This window comes from Triticum aestivum, chromosome 4B (genome assembly GCF_018294505.1).
Source record: "Triticum aestivum cultivar Chinese Spring chromosome 4B, IWGSC CS RefSeq v2.1, whole genome shotgun sequence".
In the NCBI taxonomy this organism is placed as follows: Eukaryota; Viridiplantae; Streptophyta; class Magnoliopsida; order Poales; family Poaceae; genus Triticum; species Triticum aestivum.
The window spans coordinates 376,440,921-376,456,463 of NC_057804.1; the positions used below are offsets into that span (position 1 = coordinate 376,440,921).

The 15,543-nt window shown below is 40.6% G+C and overlaps 1 long non-coding RNA gene across 5 annotated transcripts; it reads right to left on the minus strand.

Moving 5' to 3' along the window:
- Nucleotides 1-5,792: 5,792 nt before the first annotated feature.
- Nucleotides 5,793-11,917, minus strand: LOC123092235 (uncharacterized). Of its 5 annotated transcripts, XR_006444409.1 has the most exons (12): nucleotides 11,520-11,915; nucleotides 11,227-11,439; nucleotides 10,949-11,051; nucleotides 10,535-10,592; nucleotides 10,248-10,402; nucleotides 9,765-9,828; nucleotides 8,976-9,026; nucleotides 7,490-7,555; nucleotides 6,801-7,397; nucleotides 6,663-6,728; nucleotides 6,342-6,392; nucleotides 5,793-6,075 (listed from the first exon to the last, which is right to left on the minus strand). It is a non-coding gene; the product is annotated as an uncharacterized lncRNA (long non-coding RNA). The 5 variants fall into 5 exon arrangements; XR_006444408.1 differs by having other exon boundaries at nucleotides 5,793-6,392; nucleotides 10,248-10,433; nucleotides 10,949-11,092; nucleotides 11,520-11,917; XR_006444407.1 differs by having other exon boundaries at nucleotides 5,793-6,392; nucleotides 10,248-10,433; nucleotides 11,520-11,916.
- Nucleotides 11,918-15,543: the final 3,626 nt, after the last annotated feature.

The window sequence follows — 15,543 nt, forward strand, 5'->3', positions numbered from 1 at the left end:
AATTTTAAACAACTTGATCATGAGCATGTTGCCCAATCTTGGGAAAGAATGAAATTGATGATTCGCAATTGCCCTACTCATGGTTTGAATTTATGGATGATCATACAAAAATTTTAGGCCGGATTGAACTTTGCTTCTAGAAATCTTTTAGATTCGGCTGTGGGAGGCACGTTTATGGACATTACTTTAGGAGATGCTACAAAACTCCTTGATAATATTATGGCTAATTATTCTCAATGGCACACTGAAAGATCTACTAGTAAAAAAGTGCATGTTATAGAAGAAATTAATGTTTTGAGTGGAAAGATGGATGAACTTATGAAGTTGTTTGCTACTAAAAATACTCCTCTTGATCCCAATGATATTCCTTTGTCTACTTTTATTGAGAATAATAATGAATCTATGGATGTGAATTTTGTTGGTAGGAATAGTTTTGGAAACAATGCTTATAGAGGAAACTTTAATCCTAGACCGTTCCCTAGTAATTCCTCTAATAATTATGGAAATTCCTACAATAATTCTTATGGTAATTTTAATAAGATGCCCTCAGATTTTGAGAATAGTGTGAAAGAATTGATTTCTCAAAAGAATTTTAATGCTTTGCTTGAAGAAAAATTGCTCAAAGTTGATGATTTGGCTAGGAACGTTGATAGACTTTCGCTTGAAGTTGATTCTCTTAAACTTAAATCTACTCCTCCTAAGCATTATATCAATGAGTCTCTCAAAGTAATGAGAATTTCCATTGATGAGTGCAAGGAAAGAACCGGTAGATTGCGTGCTAAGAAAGATTGCTTTGTAAAGGCGTGATCTTCTAGTTTCAGTGAAAATAATGATGAAGATCTTAAAGTTATTGATGTGTCTCCTATTAGATCTTTTTTTTTGCAATATGAATCTTAATAATAATGGGACTGGAGATGAGTCAACTTTAGTTAGAAGGCGTCCCAATAATTCGGAGTTTTTAGATATTGATGTTAAATTTGGTAAAAGTGGGATTGGAGAGGTCATGACTTTAAATAGCATTGAACCCACTATCTCGGATTTCAAGGAATTTGATTATGATAATTGTTCTTCAGAAGGTTGTATTTCCTTGTTGCAATCCGTTGTGAATTCTCCTCATGCTTATAGTCAAAATAAAGCTTTTATCAAACATATTGTTGATGCCTTGATGCAATCTTATGATGAAAAACTTAATTTGGAAGTTTCTATACCTAGAAAACTTAATGATGAGTGGGAACCTACTATAAAGATTAAAATTAAAGATTATGAGTGTTATGCTTTGTGTGATTTGGGTGCTAGTGTTTCCACGATTCCGAAAACTTTATGTGATATTCTAGATTTCCATGATCTTGATGATTGCTATTTAAATTTGCACCTTGCGGATTCCACCATTAAAAAACCAATGGGAAGGATCAATGATGTTCTCATTGTTGCAAATAGAAATTTGGTGCCCGTAGATTTTATCGTTCTTGATATAGATTGCAATCTTTCTTGCCCTATTATTCTTGGTAGACCTTTCCTTAGAATGATTGGCGCGATTATTGATATGAAGGAAGGGAATATTAGATTCCAATTTCCATTAAGGAAAGGCATGGAGCACTTTCCAAGAAAGAAAATTAAATTACCTTATGAATCTATCATGCGGGCTACTTATGAATTGAGTGCCAAAGATGGCACCACTTAGATCTATCCTCGCTTTTATGCCTAGCTAGGGGCGTTAAACGATAGCGCTAGTTGGGAGGCAACCTAATTTTATTTACTTTTTGTTTTTGTTTCTGTTTAGTAATAAATTTTGCATCTACCTTCTGTTTAGATGTGTTTTAATTAGTGTTTGTGCCAAGTAGAACCTATAGGATAACCTATGATGATAGTTAATTTGATTCTGCTGAAAAACAGAAACTTTGCACGCACAAAATTTGTTTTGTTAAATCAAATAAAAGTGATTTTGCGTTGATTCTTTTTTCTTCTGATCAATAGAGAAATTTCCCTGGACTTCCTATTTTTTTAGGATTTTTAAAGTTCCAGAAGTTTGCGTTACTTACAGATTTCTACAGACTGTTCTGTTTTTCACAGATTCTGTTTTTCGTGTGTTGTTTGCTTATTTTGATGCATCTATGGATAGTATTAAGTAGTATGAACCATACAGAACTTGGAATACAGTAGGTTGAACACCAAAATAAATAAAGAATGAGTTCATTACAGTAACTTATGTGGTGGTTTTGCTTTCTTTCACTAACGGAGCTTATGAGATTTCCTGTTGAGTTTTGTGTTGTGAAGTTTTCAAGTTTTGGGTAAAGATTTGATGGACTATGGAATAAGGAGTGGCAAAAGCCTAAGCTTGGGGATGCCCATGGCACCCCAAGATATTCAAGAATATCCAAAAGCCTAAGCTTGGGGATGCCCCCGGAAGGCATCCCCTCTTTCGTCTTTGTTCATTGGTAACTTTACTTGGAGCTATATTTTTATTCACCACATGATATGTGTTTTGCCTTGAGCGTCATGTATGATATTAGTATTTGATTTTTAGTTTTCCACAATCATCCTTGATGTACACACCTTTTGGGAGAAGCCCACTTGTTTGAATTTTTTAGAATACTCTATGTGCTTCACTTATATCTTTTGAGCTAGATAGTTTTTGCTCTAGTGCTTCACTTATATCTTTTAGAGCACGTCGGTGGCTTAATTTTGTAGAAATTGCTAGTCTCTCATGCTTCACTTATATTATTTTGAGAGTCTTTTAGAACAGCATGGTATTTTCTATGGTTATAAAATTGGTCCTAGAATGGTAGGCATCCAAGTTAGGTATAATAAAAACTATCGTAGGAAGTGAATTGGATGCTATGATCAACTTGATACTTGATAATTGTTTTGAGATATGGAGGTAGTGATATTAAAGTCATGCTAGTTGGGTCACTATGAATTTAAAAAATGCTTGTGTTGAAGTTGGCAAGTCCCGTAGCATGCACATATGGTGAAAGTTGTGTAACAAATTTATTGCATAGGGTGCTATTTTGATTGCCTTCCCTTGAGTGGAGGTCGGGGGCACGCGATGGTTAACTCCTACCAACCTCCCTCCTAGGAGCATGCGTAGTAGTACTTTGCTTCAAGGGCTAATAAAACTTTTGCAATAAGTATATGAGTTCTTTTGACTAATGTTGAGTCCATGGATTATACGCACTTTTACCTTTCCATCATTGCTAGCCTCTTCGGTACCGTGCATTGCCCTTTCTCACCTTGAGAGTTGGTGCAAACTTCGCCGATGCATCCAAACCCCGTGATACGATACACTCTATCACACATAAACCTCCTTATATCTTCCTCAAAACATCCACCATACCTACCTATTATGGCATTTTCATAGCCATTCCGAGATATATTGCCATGCAACTTTCCACTGTTCCGTTTATCATCATGACACGCATTACTTTTGTCATATTGCCATTGCATGATCATGTAGTTGACATCGTATCTGTGGCAAAGCCACCGTGCATAATTTTTCATACATGTCACTCTTGATTCATTGCTCATCCCGGTACACCGCCGGAGGCATTCATATAGAGTCATATCTTGTTCTAGTTTTGAGTTGTAAAATTCATGTGTTGTAAATCAATAAAAGTGTGATGATCATCATTATTAGAGCATTGCCCCCAAAAAGAAAAAAGAAAAAAAGAAAAAAAAGGCCAAAAGAAAAAGAAGGCCCAAAAAAAGAAAAAAAAAGAAAAAAAGAAAATAAATAAAAAGGGGGCAATGTTACTATCTCTTTTTCCACACTTGTGCTTCAAAGTAGCACCATGTCCTTCATATAGCGAGTCTCATATATTGTGCTTCAAAGTAGCACCATATTTTTCATATAGCGAGTCTCATATGTTGTCACTTTCATATACTAGTGGGAATTTTTCATTATAGAACTTGGATTGTATATTCCTACAATGGGCTTCCTCAAATGCCCTAGATCTTCGTGAGCAGGCAAGTTGGATGCACACCCACTTAGTTTCTTTTCTTGAGCTTTCATACATTTATAGCTCTAGTGCATCCGTTGCATGGCAATCCCTACTCCTCATGTTGACATCAATTGATGGGCATCTCCATAGCCCGTTGATTATCCTCGTCAATGTGGGACTTTCTCCCTTTTTGTCTTCTCCACACAACCTCCATCATCATATTCTATTCCACCCATAGTGCTATATCCATGGCTCACGCTCATGTATTGCGTGAGAGATGAAAAAGGCTGAAGCGCGTTAAAAAGTATGAACCAATTGCTTGGCTGAAACCGGGGTTGTTCTTGATGGGAGTATTTTGTGTCATGAAAATGAAACATAGCCTAACTATATGATTTTGTAGGGATGAACTTTCTTTAGCCATGTTATTTTGAGAAGACATAATTGCTTTGATTAGTATGCTTGAAGTATTACTATTTCTTATGTCAATATGAACTTTTATTTTGAATCATTTGGATCTGAACATTCATGCCACAATAAAGAAAATTACATTGAGAATTATGCTAGGTAGCATTCCACATCAAAAATTCTGTTTTTATCATTTACCTACTCGAGGACGAGCATGAATTAAGCTTGGGGATGCTTGATACGTCTCCAACGTATCTATAATTTTTGATTGCTCCATGCTATTATTTACCCCTTTTGGATGTTTATGGGCTTTATTTTACACATTTATATCATTTTTTGGACTAACCTACTAACCGGAGGCCCAGCCCGTATTGCTGTTTTTTTGCCTATTTCGGTATTTCGAAGAAAAGGAATATCAAACGGAGTCCAAACGAAATGAAACCTTCGGGAGCATGATTTTTGGAACAAAGGTGATCCAGAAGACTTGGAGTGCAAGTCAAGAAGCAGCCGAGGCGGCCACGAGGGTGGAGGGCGCGCCCACCCCTACAGGGCGCGCCCCTGTCTCGTGGGCCCCTCAGGTGGCCACCGACCTACTTCTTCCTCCTATATATACCCACGTACTCCGAAAACATCCAGGGAGCCAACGAAAAAAATTCCACCGCCGTAACCTTATGTATCCGCAAGATCCCATCTTGGAGCCTTCGCCGGCGCTCCGCGGAGGGGGAATCGACCATGGAGGGCTTCTACATCAACACCATAGCCCTTCCGATGAGTTGTGAGTAGTTTACCACAGACCTTCGGGTCCATAGTTATTAGCTAGATGGCTTCTTCTCTCTTTTTGGATCTCAATACCATGTTCTCCCCCTTTCTTGTGGAGATCTATTCGATGTAACTCTTTTTGCGGTGTGTTTGTCGAGATGCGATGAATTATGGGTTTATGATCAAGTTTATCTACGAGAAATATTTGAATCTCCTCTAAATTCTTTTATGTATGATTAAGTTATCTTTGCAAGTCTCTTCGAATTATCAGTTTGGTTTGGCCTACTAGATTGATCTTTCTTGCCATGGGAGAAGTGCTTAGCTTTGGGTTCAATCTTGCGGTGTCCTTACCAAGTGATAGCAGGGGCAGCAAGGCACGTATTCTATTGTTGCCATCGAGGATAAAAAGGTGAGGCTTATATCATATTGCATGAGTTTATCCCTCTACATCATGTCATCTTTCTTAATGCGTTATTTTGTTCTTATGAACTTAATACTTTAGATGCATGCTGGATAGCAATCGATATGTGGAGTAATAGTAGTAGATGCAAGCGGGAGTCGGTCTACTTGTTGCGGACGTGATGCCTATGTACATGATCATGCCTAAATAATCTCATAATTATTTGCTTTTCTATCAACTAGATGACCCGTTGCGCCGATGGCACAAGGAGCGAGAGTAAGGCAAGTATGTAAAGAGTGAACATAAATATATTTAGGGGCAGATTGGTACACATGGATTATTCATGAGACATAGCATTCAAAGAAGCTTACGATAGAATATTTACAATGCTATTAGGAAGGAAGGCAGGGAGAGATTCATCTGATAGGCTCTATGCTTGGACCATTGGCGCTGCAATTGTTCATAGTGGTTGGGGTTGAATGTTTTCATAGCTCATAACAGAAATTCTTTGAACATTATTATCCAGTCTCCAGTAGCATTTGTTTGTTTGTTGGAGTTCATACCCATAAAAATCTGCAAGCACAGAAAAGGTCATATAGAGTGGTACTCATTTAGGAAAAGTTGTATATAGATAATATAACAGCAAGAAAAAACATGCAAGCCAAATGCTCAAAGCCAGCATCCAATGCACTCATTTGAAAGCTTAAATAAAAGACTGCATGAATACTCCATTGTTGTACAGATTGAGTCTGAATAAATCCTCGTCTAATCCATCATTTGCTGAATAAACAGAATAAAGAGGACATGGTAGTTATAGTGCAGGGAGGTATCATCGATACTTGAGGCATAGACAGAGGGCAAAATTCCAGCGTGATCTCCGTTTATGTATCCTGGATGTTGGGGACGACAAAGTAGTTAGATGTTGAGATTCAAAGGCATATCCACAAGCTATATCGAAGTATGTAACACCAGATAAATAAAGTTTGTTGAGCAAATTGTTTATATGTATCAAACAATACATAAGAAACTAATACTGAGCCATCATGATATAAGTACAAATACAGAGTAAGTAAAGGACGACAATTGCGTGTAAGGCGAGCAAAGTCCGAGCCGTGAATATAAGATTACTACATATGAAATGATTTTTGAAACTGTCTTACATTTGACCTGTCAATTTAGTCTTTGACTGAGACTTTGTTTTCTTGCTGGGCCCGTGATCCGGTTCACTGGGAAAACAACAAACATGAGTAACACATATAGCTGCACGATTCTGAAGAGCAAGAGGGAGGGCATGTTACTTGTATGATGCTTCTTCTGTTGGTGGAAGCGAGCTGGTGGCGTCGTTCAGGCCATCCTAGATGTCAGTGGCCAGACAACATTTGGTATTGTCAGAATGCAAACGGAAAGTAGAACAACAGCGTGATTACCTCTGATTCGTTTACACATTTGGGTGCTGGAGTGTTATCATCGTCACTTTCTGAAGGAGGCCCTTTCTTTGTTGCGGTCAAAGAGGCGAGCTGTTTTTGAAAGGATTCTGCCCGCTCAGATAGCACTGATGACCAGAACTACTCAGCTTTGAGCTCCCTTTGGCATTTCTTGAGGCTTGTCGAGTTGGAATTGTCTATTGGGATGATGCCCATGGTTACCAGATAGGCCAAAGCAGCAGAACACGTTCATTCTAAAGCATCGTTGGCAAACCGAGTTGATTCTCCAAAGAACAGCTGTTGGGTTGGCAACATGCTTTGGCTGTGGGGCCGGAGATCAATTTTCACTGATGCCATTACTGTGTCGTCATTATCATCAGTGAGCTTGAATGCATGAATTGTATCATGGATCCGCTTAATAGCTTCTTCAAGCATGTACCTTCTGCTAATGGTAACACAAATGGCAGAGAGCTGCATTCGTTGGAAATGTAAAAGAATCTATCAGGCCAATTGGGTATGTTAGTATCAGGAATTTTCAGACATATGGATGGCTTAGTTACAACCTGTGGAAGCCCCTTGACTATTAAATCATCATCATCCATCAAGACGACGGTGCTTGCAGGCCGGTGCTAAATAAAATTTGAGTGGCATGGAAATAAACCATAGATTAAAATTATTCCGTGAGCACACATACTTTCGTAACTAAAACTATAAAAACATGGCATAATGCTGAAATAAACTTGGAAGCATAAGAATGCAATCAGACATATGATTTAAACACAGCAGAGCGTAGCAAAACAAATAAACAAAGCACAAAGTTCCAGCAGTAGATCTGTCATAACCGAGAGTGACATGGTTCGATAGGACATAGTACATCATTAGCTTCACATGTACATACAGATCATTAAGGCTTAGCAGATAGATTCGGAAGAACCGACTGTGCCATGGCGCGATAGGATATATGTTACATATGGCTATAGATAACTATATTAGTAGGGAGCAACGACTGGCTCTAATGATGATAGCAGTGATCTGATGGTTCTTGCAGGGCTGTAGAAGTGATCTTCAGGTAGGAAACGGAAATCTCTCAAAGGAACTCATTTTGCTGCTTCTCTATGATTTTTTGATTCATTCTTTGCCTAAACTGTAGCATATCTCTGCTCATATTTATGCATTGGAAGTATACATGAGAGATGTTACTGAAAAACTGCTACTTGTTAGCTGACTGAAAAATTGCTGCTTATCTCAGTAGTAAAACTGCTATTGTTAGTACACTGAAAAACTGGTGCTTATCTCAGTAGTAAAACTTCTACTATTTGTTAACTGGTTGAAAAACTGCTGCTGTTTGAACCAGTATTATGCACCTTATGTATCTCATTAGTAAAAGAGTTTCTACACTGTCGTTTTGTTAATTGGAAAACTGCTTGTTAACTGACTGAAAAAATTCTAATCACTTGTATTCAGTACGGATACAATGCTGCTGTTTGTACTTTTTGAACCAAACTTGATTATAATCCAGACTGCAATACATACTCTATTGTGCACGTTAAGTTTCAGTAAGCACATAGTTTTGTCAGAACCATATGCCAATACCAAGGAATGTGAGTTGTTTCTTATCTACTCTAGCAATTTATACCAGATGACTGTATAACATGAAGAACATCAGATCTTATGCCCTTGAGCATTCCTTCATGAGTGATATCTCATCAATATATCTTAAAATGTTTAGACCTTCACCAATAAATCTCCCGGACATTGCCCTCGAATGTTCACCCCTTTCTTTTCGTCAAGCTCTTCATCAATATATCTTAAAATGTTTAGACCTTCATGAATGAAGGTTACAAGTACGGATACCATGTACGCATTCAATCCGATCCGATCAGCGCAACCAAAGATGCACTTGCTGGTCAAAATTCAGAAAAATAGTGCATCGTACTAAACTTTTATTAGGCCTAGTGATTATTAAAGAACAATACTAAGAGTTGACTAAACTCTGAATATAGGAGATTTCAAATTACTGAAATAACACTTGTTGGTCACTTGAAATACCTGAGCATGGATGACAATCTCTCCACACACATCATACTCACATTTTAAACCCTGCAACAGTCATAAGATAATTAGCGAAGTGGCTTTGTATTAGAAAATGAATATAGTTGATCAAGTGATGGTCAAGAATCAATCGGCGACTTGAATAAATATAATACAAAATGCCAGGAAATTTTTGGAAGTGTTGTAATTCTATTAATGCCTTAGAATCAAGCTATCACCCAACAAATCCTTGGTTTTTGATATGAGGAAAAAGAAAAGCGAGTCTTAGACTAAACTTACACACTTACTGACATACAAGCTGACATATTTAACACTAAAATGAGTGTTATTCATAAAAAATATGTGCATCTACGCAGGCTCCTTGTATTGTTTTGCTTTTTCATTCAAACTATTTTGTAAAACTTGCATACTTATGGTTCTAGATAGCAGCTCAGAACTTGTTCAATCTTCCCTTTTCAGTTCATGCACAGTTGACTCAATAGCTGCACAACAAATAGCAAACTTATGTCCTTATCTACTTACTGTCCAATTACTTTCTAATTCTATAGCAATTAGACAAGTGGTGTCCTGTTTAAAGATAGGGAATTAGGGGATCCCCATCTGCACCTATTTATAACACTGAGGCTTTACGGTTTCCTTTTATTGTCTAAAATATGTAAGCTTTCCATGGAGATATTTACAATATATGTGTTCTATGTTACGATTTGTCTTTTACGGGACCTCATCTTATGATTTTTTTTAACAAACAAGTTATTAAATATTGAACCTTAGTGCCAGTAACCTTACCTATGCCCAATCATAAATCGAATGACGACTCCCTTTTCCTCTTCCAGTTTCTTGAGTTTCTCATCTGATAAACAACGATAAGATATACGTGGTGAAATAAAAATAAATGCCAGACAACTAAATGAACCACCCAAATCTAAATAGCTCAACTCTTAGAAGAAAGTATGCAGGCAACAAACAAACCGTATGACCCAAGGTAGCTATGATGTTAAATAAACCTATCAGATTATTCTAGTTGTTATGATGATAAAAAAAATCACATTTAGTTGATTCTATTTGCTGGGACGATAGATGATCCTATCTGATCCCTTGATTTCGTACTTGCACATTTCTCTGTTATTTCCTTGCTATCTGCACGTCATAATCCTAGTTGATTAAATACACATTCCTCTGCATCGGTCTAACTAAGAACAAGAAATGCAGAAAGCACCAGCTAGGCCAAAACAGCCAAAACAAGGGAGACAACATTGCAAAGTAATGAACCTTGAGGCATCCATCTCTCCCTGACAGAATCACGGCGCTTCTTGCTACTGAACGCGGTATTGATCCCGATCACCATAAAAGCCTTTTTCCTTTCTTGCCTTGTCATCCGCACTCTCAAGCAGCTCATGCTTGCTGCGCCGTGCTGCCAGCTCCATCTGCAGCGTGGCGATCGACTTGTCTAAGTATCTAGACACAATTATGATATATTCCAATTGGTCCCCCAATAGATACATAATGCAAAAGTGCAAACAAATTCAGATCATTTTTCAATATTCAAGTCGACGTACTGTATGGCCTCATGAGTCTTTGCCACTTTCCCATCACGTCCCTGTCGTCAGATGGTTTCTGAAATTAAGAAAGGATGTTCACAGAATTACAAACCAAAGAGGAAACTGAAGAACATCAGGATTATCTTCTTACTAAAATATCCATTTTCACTCCATAACTCGCTGTTGTACAGAATAACATGATTTTATATTATCTTCAAAAACCCCATTGTTCTTTTCTGAAATAAACCAGGAGCCAAGAAACAGATGCTGTCGATCGAAGTATCAATGGGTGTTTACAGTCGTTTCTACATTGATAAAATTAATGATGCCAAAGTTTACAAACATGTAATAGTTTTTTTTAATGCAACAGAAAATAAGTAGGAGAGCAGCAGGCTAATAAGGTTGATTGATTAGTTAGCCGCCCTTGCATACCGCCTTGGCAACAAAATCTTCAGAAACGATCTGCAGCTCCTCCTCCTGTAACCGCAGCAGCTGCGCCACCACCTGGCTCTTTAAATCCGGCATCGCTCTGAATCTGACCAAACCATCCCCATAGAACACATATCAGCTGCAGGCCTACGGTGAGCAGAGCACTTCATCGGTGAGCTTTCAAACGTACGTATCCAATAAAAAGAAAGCTGGGAGAGTAAGGACTCTGCTAGGAAGAGGGTCAAGCGAAAATGAATCTAGGGGAAGAGGAGAGGGCTCACCGGTCAGTTAAGAGCACGCCAAGGATGAAGCCACAGGCGCAGAGGAGCAGTATCGTCCTCGACAACACCGGCTTCCTCTCCCCGGGGCGGCACCGCTCTTGGCCTTCATCTTCCTCAGAGTCGCCTCCATCCCAGCTCTCTCCGGTGAGTTCAGGAGAGTCCCAGCAAAAGAATAACCGCCAATAAATCTTTCTCTTCTTTTCTATCTCAGATCTGAAAAAAAACAAATTGAGAAATCAAAATCATAGAATCAGAGAACTAAGATAATAACTGGGGGAGGAGGGGGGAGCAACCTAGATTGGGGATGGTGATGATGAACGACGAGCTCCTCCACTCTACCATGACGCGAGCGCCGCCTGGAAGTCCTGCTACTCTGCTCCCACCCCCCACCGCCATCGTCCTCTGCTACTCCATGCCCACCACGAAAACCATGTTGGCCCTACTCTCCCATGGTGGCGTCCCTCCTCTCCATCTCTCTCCTGCAGATCAAATAGAGCGCCGCCGCTGCCCTTTGCTTGCAGGTTGCCACTGCCGCCGGAGAAACTCGCCTCCGCGTCCACACGCCTCGGAGCTAGGGGAGGCGGCTGCGGGATGGAGAGGGAAAAGGTTTAGGGTTCGGGACAGTGACAGGGAGGGGGAGGAGAGAGTGGAGGGGGCGCGGTGGCTGAAGAATGCACGTCGAGCACGGGGCGGGCGCGTAGTGGGTGGCTAATCCCTTTAGGACACGGGAACGGCTGACCCAGCCAATCCATTCGAGGCTGAGCCCACCAGTCATAGGCCAATAAAAGTAACTGCACGGTGAGAAAAAATTACCAACAGCCAAATGATCGAACGATCTGGAGCCAAAGTGAAAGGAGATCCAACGGACACGAATGATGCGCGCGGGAAGGCCTCCAGATGGGCGGGTTGCATAGCTAGAGTTATATGTTCAATTGCTCGACAGTAATTTGTTCACCCATTGTAATACTTATGCTATCTTGAGAGAAGCCACTAGTGAAACCTATGGCCCCCGGGTCTATCTTTTATCATATAAGCTTTCAATCCATTTTTATTTGCATCTTTACTTTTCCAATCTATATTATAAAATACCAAAAATATATTTATCTTATCATACTATCTCTATCATATCTCACTTTCGCAAGTGGCTGTGAAGGGATTGACAACCCCTTTATTGCGTTGGTTGCGAGTTCTTTGTTTGTTTGTGTAGGTGTGTGGGACTTTTGAGGAGCCTTCTACTGGATTGATACCTTGGTTCTCGAAAACTGAGGGAAATACTTACGCTACTATTGCTGCATCACCCTTTCCTCTTCAAGGAAAATCAACGCAAGCTCAAGACGTAGCACGTTACAGGAGTGAGTAGAGAGAGGGCTACAAGAGTGAGTAGAGAGAGGACACCGAGAAGCGGCTCCATCGAGTGGGGTCGCCCCCTCTTGCATCGTCGACTTGGTCTCCGTACCAATACTGACATGCACCTGTGGTGGCCCACCAGGCGCTTCAGCTCCAGGGAGCTAGAGATCCTGTAGATGGTCGCCACGGCCAGCCGCTGTGCGCCAACAAAGCCATATTGGAGCACGTGCACCAGCCACATGAGCATGTTGAGCGACATGGGACTATCCTACGAGACAGTGGACACGAGATTGCGGAGTGTGCCCGCGGCAATGAGCCATCGATGTAGGAGCAGGGTGGGCAGTGCGCCCTCAGAAACCACGGCACGTCGCAGGCTGTTATTGTTCAACATGAAATTTCGCAAGCACTCCGATGTGTAGCACTCATAGAACCTAGCACGACGTCGTGGTCTTGGCAAACATGTACGCCGCATGCACGGCAACGGGCCTCAGTACACATGACGAGGAGAAAAAAAGACTAGCCACAAGTGAGAAGGAGGAGGGGGTCTTGGCAAAATATTGCCTATGTACGTGGACTGGTCAGTTGTGGGTAGGACCTGTTATGAACGACTTACACATATATATGATCTAGATGTTCGCTTTCAAACTTATATGACCTATTTGACACACGCCGAATACTTTTTGGACCGTCAATATGTTTTAATCAGAAGTAAAAAAATGAAACATATAAAAATTATGTATACATTGGGGATGTGTTAGTTCTTCTACACATGCATACAAATTGTGTGTGCTATCTTCAACACAAACCAAGCTCATGCTCTGCTCTAAGCTACTAACCTCTGTGACATGTTTGATGCTCTTCATTAGACTGATAACATGAGGTAGATTTGCATAGGGGTTGGCAACCACATCATACTTCTCCCAATTATCTTCACAAAATGTTGCCCTCGTGATCAAAATACAACATAAGTTTTTTTGCCCATCGCTAGCCAGTGTCCTAATGCAGTTCGTGTCATTCTTTTTGGCAATTATATTAACTCCTTCATTATTGATTTGTAATATGTCTAGCAATAGTAAATATTTATTCTTCTACCTTCTCATACCGACAAATCCTCTACTAAATCATCCATCATTGGCATGCAAGTTTCCCTAGCATAGCAGGAAATCATAAAACACCTTCTTTGCATTAAGATGTGCATTCCCTATATTCCCAAAGAAAACCCTCGGAGTAATAACTCTACAGTGTAAAAATCGCTGCCTTCATCAGTCAAACAAGAAAAATAGAATATTTAACACACTACCACTAAAAACCTAGGATTCCTGTATAAACGAGCTCGAAATAACCATGCATTCCACTGTAAAACTTATCAAATCACTCGAAATGACGAATTTGAGGTGCAAAACAAGCAAAACTGACTAATTTTGAGGGGGCGGGCTCTTAACTTACTGGGGAAGGTGGGCAATGACAATGCAGTCGTCAACCATACTAGATCGACCGCACAAGGGCCTCTCGAGTGGACTCCACAATAATGATCAGCTGCCACCACCGCACGACGTCATCGTCCACAAGGAGGAACAGAGTGAGAGAAACGTTTCATCTCGCATGAGGCTTGAATGCATTACGCTATGTTGAAGATCCTTGTCACAAAATTACAACCACTCGACTGGTCTGGAGCGCAACAACATTTAAAAAACTCAAAGGATCGTCTCGCCAAAGTACACTAGTTGTGTCCGTGAGGGTACCTCGTAGCCACGGAGAGACCCAATGTATGTTTTTTTAGCCAAGAGACCCAATGTATGTAGGAGCGTATGCAGTGGCGGATCTAGGCCCCAGTTCGGGGGAACAGCCCGTGGCATGAGGCCCGAATCCTTTATATATTGTAGCAACTATAGTATACAAAGGGGGCTCGGGGCACCTGCTGGTTGGATCTGCCCCCGAGCGCATGTCTTATGTATTTGTGTATACCAATGACTGCCTCTTAGTCACTATCGAACTCTCTCTCCACTACGCTCGGTGGCGGCGGCGGCGTGAGGGTTACCCTATCCTCCGGCGTTCGCGTTGGAGTCCACAATTCCTCAAGTTCCGGCGGGGCTTCCCCGGTGGGACGAGAGTTCAGAAGTGCGTGAGAGCTTCTCGAGGTTCTAGCATGGCAGAAACACCTGTTATAGGAGACAAAAGCGAGAGAAATAAGAAGGGAGATGGGGAGAAGGCAAAGTTGTTGGGAGATCCAGTAGACAGTAGTGAAGAATCTTTGGGGGGAGGGGGCAAGGAAGGAGAAGGAGGAAGCGGGAGCGGGAGTAGAAGTCGGGAGGAAGCCGAGGGAGAGAGCCACGCCTGGGGTCCAATCCAAATCTTGAGGACAGGTTTGAGGGTCTGCACTTATATGGACAAGAGGAGGTCGATCTGGATTTCAATGATGAGCTTGATAAACTAGTTAAAGAGATCAGGTGGTTGGCAATCTTCAAGGTACATACGACACATCAGTTTAGTCATTCAGCATTGTTCAACGCAATGCACATGGTGTGGTCAGCTGCCCAGCAAGTGTTCTTCAAACCGTAGGGCACAAATATTTTCATTGCGCAATTTAGTTGCCTTGGTGATTGGAGGAGAGCTATGGATGGTGGTCTGTGGCTGTTCCACAATGCGGCTGTAATCATATAGGAATATGATGACCTTAGTAATGTGAACAATGATAAGTTGAACAAAATACCAGTGTGGGCAAGGATTGAAGGTGTTCCGGAAGGCCTGATGAGGAAGAAGGAGTTGGCGGAGAAGGTGGCTCACAAGGTGGGAGAACCACCAATCATGGTGATGGTGAATGAGGGTATCATCAACACTTAAAAATATTTGAGGGCAAGAGTTTTCTAGATGTGCAACTTCCTTTGGTCAGATTTGTTCCAATAACTTTAAAGGAGAGGAAAAAGTACCCCCTATACTATGAAAAACTTCCAGAATTCTGCTATTTTTGTG